This window comes from Octodon degus, unplaced genomic scaffold (assembly GCF_000260255.1).
Source record: "Octodon degus isolate 3935 unplaced genomic scaffold, OctDeg1.0 scaffold00056, whole genome shotgun sequence".
Classification (NCBI taxonomy): Eukaryota; Metazoa; Chordata; class Mammalia; order Rodentia; family Octodontidae; genus Octodon; species Octodon degus.
Genome location: NW_004524632.1, coordinates 1,407,074 through 1,411,965, shown reverse-complemented (window position 1 = coordinate 1,411,965; position 4,892 = coordinate 1,407,074). Strand labels below are relative to the sequence as shown.

Below are 4,892 nucleotides of genomic sequence, written 5' to 3'. Positions count from 1 at the left end.
GCTCAGCAGATTAAAGCACCTGCAAGCAGGAGCAGGGGTTTGATCCCTGGACCTGCTGTGCCGGCCCTGACTTCAAGGCACACTGAGACAGCAATTGAGACTGGGCATAGTGTTGCATGCCTACAATCCCAGCTCTTGGGAGACTGTAAGCAGGAGAATCACTATGATTCCAATCTAGTAGTGAGCCGTGAACACCCTGTAGACCCTTCCCTAAAACACAGAAAAAAGAAAAAAGAAAAAATATATAAGAATATTATATTGGAAAAAATGTTGGTAATCGTAAGTTTCTGTGTAGCCACCTCATATATCTCATGGTCAACATATATCAAGCTCCAGGAAGTTAACTGAATTGAGTTCCATCAAATTCAAGATAAACCCAACTATGAAATATTAAACTGATTTTACTGAATCAATTTCATGCTAGAAAAGATTTAGCATAACTTAAGTAAGGAAAAATGTATCCATCCCACAAATTCCAATTGTTTCCCATGTGATATCTACATTCCCTGTTACTCTGCTTTAATTTTCTCTTTTTTTTTCTAAGCTAGTTTTAGAAAGCCAGTTCTTTATTCTATTTTTTGAATGCTGACATATTTCTAGCAGGTGCCAATAGGCACCTGCCACACTCGCATCATGTTATCTGTGCAGCCAGCAAATAGAGCCCAGTCATCAGCAGCCCAGGCCAGAGAGGTGCACTGGGGAGGCTCTGCCTGACTGCTGGTACTGATATGTTCTTGCTTCATTTCATCGATGATGATCTTGCCCTCCAAGTCCCAGATCTTGATGCTGGGGCAGGTGGCAGTGTAGAGCCAATACCAGTTAGTGCTGAGGCACAGGGCATTGATGATGTCCCCTCCATCTAAAGTATAAAGATGCTTGCCTTCATTGAGATCCCACAGCATGGCCTGGCCATTCTTGCCTCCAGAAGCACAGAGGGATCCATCTGGGGAGATCGTCGCAGTGTTCAGATAGCCAGTATGGCCAATATGGTTGGTCTTCAGCTTGCAGTTTGCCAAATTCCATACCTTGACCAGTTTGTCCCAGCCACAGGAGACAATGATAGGGTTGCTGCTGTTGGGTGAGCAACAGACACAAGACACCCACTCCGAGTGAGACTCATCCTGGACAGCGTATTTGCACATACCCAGAGTATTACATATCTTTATGGTTTTGTCTCGGGATCCAGACACAATCTGCTGGTTGTCAGAAGAGAAGACCATGCTCAACACATCCTTGGTATGGCCTACAAATCATCTTGTGGTGGTGCCCGTTGTAAGATCCCAGAGGTTCAGGGTCCCATCCCAGGAACCAGAGAGGGCAAACTGGACATCTGAGGAGATGACAATATCACTCACGAAGTGGGAGTGACCCCTCGGAGCACGCTGAGGGACACTATAGTCAGTTTCATTCCTGGTCAGCTTCCACATGATGATTGCCTTGTCTCAAGAGGCAGACAGTATCATGTCCAGGAACTGTGGGTGGTAGCAAGCTGCGTTACCCAGCCCTTGTGACCCTTGAGGGTCCCACGAAAGGTTATCTGCTCAGTCATGTTGATGGCAGGTGCGGGTGTCGCTGCACCAATCAGGGTGGCAACAGATGGTTCTCAGAGACAGCCAGGGGGCTAATTTTCTCTTGAACAAAATAGCCCTAACAGAGTCAACCAAGACAAACCGTTATTCATTTTAGTGAGTCTATTGGTGTATATATGTAAAGCTATAGAAGATTTATGTGAGTAAGATATTTCAGGACATGTGTTATTACCCAATTATGCAACCTCCAGTAATCAACACTTTTAGATGTTCTCATTTTAGGCCTTTTGAATAGCTTTAAAAGACACTAATTCAGTCATTAAAATTAATGCCAGGCTTTAATTCCTAACATACCGTACAATATTTTAGCTTGCAGAGCAACTGATTCCCTATGAGCAGTCAGATGGTATTGTTGATGCCACAAAGCTCCACATTTACATACCTTTGTGTCTTTCCTCAAGGAGTGTCAGTCATTCTGTTCAGCATCCTCAGGAGAAAGCCAACAGGTGAAGAGGCTTGAGAGGGTGGTGAGCCACTGACCATAAAACAAAAGGGTCCTAGAGCTCATCTTGTGACAAGTAAGTCCTCAAGGCTCACTTCTGAAGCAGAGCTGTAGGAAATACATAAATGATTCACCTCCGATTCTATTCTGTATTCAGTTTCAGGTGCTCTAAAGTTGTTCTTTTATTTTGTAGATCAGCTTGGAATTCTTCCGAGACAATCAAGGCAGGCACTGAAAAACTCAGTACCCCTCTGAGGAACAGAATCCAGGTCACCTCCAGGCTTCTCCCAAGTATCAACACACTGGCTCTCTAACAAGCTGAGCAGCATTTAAGCCACATGCTTACATGCACATCTGAACATGGGCATGAGCCAGTGGAATCACGGAACTTGGAACCTTTGCAAAGGAAGTCAATATTAATCTATAGCCTCAAACCTAGATGGAGTCATAACTAGCCCCATGGAGAATACATGGAAATTTCTTTTCATTCAAGCTCTGAGCATAAGGGAAATGTTGAAATATTCAGTATACATATAATTTTGTATATATCTCTCCATATGTATGTGTGTGTATACATGTATGTACACACATATAGAGATAGAGATGACACAGAAAGAGAGAGAGAGAGAGAGAGAGAGAGAGAGAGAGAGAGAGAGAGAGATTGCATGTCCAAGTGTTTGCATCTGTGCAATTATGGATGGCTACACTGTTAATTAGTACCCAGACAGAATTTGAAGAAAAAGACAAATTACATTTAAATCTATGAAATAACCAAATTCTCTCTTCTAATTAAAAACTTAATTCTAATTCTTCAAACTCAAGGAAATTTCACCCATCCATTTGTTACTTTCCAAATGTTATTTGGCATGGTATAATTAAAAGATGGAGACTCCGGACAATTACTGAGAAGCATGGATCTAGGACCACTGCAATATTTATAGATGAAAAGGAGAAGGAGGGTTGAACAATGGAATTTACTAAACAACAATGCTGGACAAACCCATTTAAAGATGAGGATGTAATCAAATTCTGAAAGAGAGACAATTGTTATATGAATTATACTTAGCTGTGCTATAAAGGTGAAAACATTAAAATAGCTGTAGTTCTAATAATTTTTAATGTATATACAACATAAAAATATATAAATGCAACATCTAAAACATAAAATGCAGAAAAAGAAGAGGTCAAGGCCAGGGAGATGGCTCAGTAGAATAAGCACTTCCCTGGCAAGCACAAGGGCCTGAGTTCAGTCCCCGGTTCCACCAAAAAAAAAAAGGAAAAAAAAAATCCTGACATCACATAGGCCCAGTGTGAGTGAGACAACCCAGGGCCCACTAGATCCTGAATAGACCCAGAGCACAGGCCTGGCATGTGAGTGAGAGGACACGGGCCACCGGATCCTGAATTGACCCCGAGCACAGACCTCGTGTGTGAATGAAACCTCCTGGGCCCACTGGATCCTCATTTGACCCAGAGTGCAGGCCCAGTGCAGAAACCTTCAGCAGAATTCCCTGCAAAGAGGCTAGAGGCAAGACCCACCCGGCTGATTCAGGAGCAGAACATCTTGCCAGAGTGACAAAAAGAGCTCAATTCTGATGGCTGCAGAAGAAAGATTTGGAGCACAGCAGCCAGATCCAAGCAACATTCACCTGGAGGAATCTGAACTTTGTAGATCTGGACCTGGTGCTAAGGTAATAACTCTATCTAAGCTCTACACCAAAGGTCAGAAAACAGTGGTATACAAAATGACAAAGAGAAGGAACAAAATGCAGTCTCAGGCCTTGAGTTCACCTAGTACAAATGCAAAAGACACTCACATTGAGGAAAGTGGAAATCACACACCAGATATCTCTGAAATAATAGTGTTGACAGTAAAGAAACAACTGTAGAAAGGTATAGAAGAAATCAGGTTGGAAATAATTTCAGAACTAAAAAATGTAGTGATACCTATAATCAAAGAAGTACTAAGTGCTTCTAAAGAATACACTGATAAAAAATAGAGCAGAATATAAAAATAGTGGAACCCTTGAATAAGTAATGTAGGAGGGAAGTAGAATGTATGAAACAGGTTTAAAGTGATATATAGGAAATTAAAACCTCAATCACAAGCTGGCAAAACCATTTGAGTGAAAGTGAAAATAGACTTTCTGACCTTAAAGACACCATTGCAGCTAGTGAAAAAGTAAGAAAAGATCTCTTTAAAAAAACTAGGATGCAGGAAAAAATAATTCAATACCTGCAAGACTATGCAAAGATGAACAATGTAAGACTAATAGGCATCAATGAGAAGGAAAGGAGTCAATAAAAACAATATAAAAAGAATATGGTCAGAAGTAATAGCAGAAAACTTTCCAAATATGGGGCAACAATCTGACATTCAAGTAACCAAAGCATATAGAACTCCAAATAACATCAACCCAATTAAAATCACACCCAGATATATAATAATCAAGATCCCAGAGATTCAGCACAGGAACAGTATACTAAAATCTGCTAAAGAAAAGAAACAGATCACATTTAAAGGAAAACCCGTCAGAATAACGGCAGATTTTTCTTCACAAACCATCAAGTCAAGAAGAGCATGGAGCAAATTACTTCAAGTCTTACAAGAAAACAAATTCCAACCCAGACAGATATACCCTGCAAAGCTCTCTTTCAAGTATAATGGAAAAGTGAAATGCTTCCATGACAAAGAACAACTAAAGAATTTCATGATGACAAAGCCAAGCCTACACAGACTACTAAATGATGTTCTAGAAGGAGAGCAAATTGATCACAGCCCCATGAATGAGAATGGAAAGAACCCATCAAATAGGGCAAACAATTAAACACAGGATAGTAAGAGGTATACAGTAGTAGTT

At 40.9% G+C, this 4,892-nt stretch overlaps 1 pseudogene; it reads right to left on the bottom strand.

The window, feature by feature from the left end:
• Positions 1-596: 596 nt before the first annotated feature.
• LOC101570416 lies at positions 597-1,579 on the bottom strand (annotated as a pseudogene).
• Positions 1,580-4,892: the final 3,313 nt, after the last annotated feature.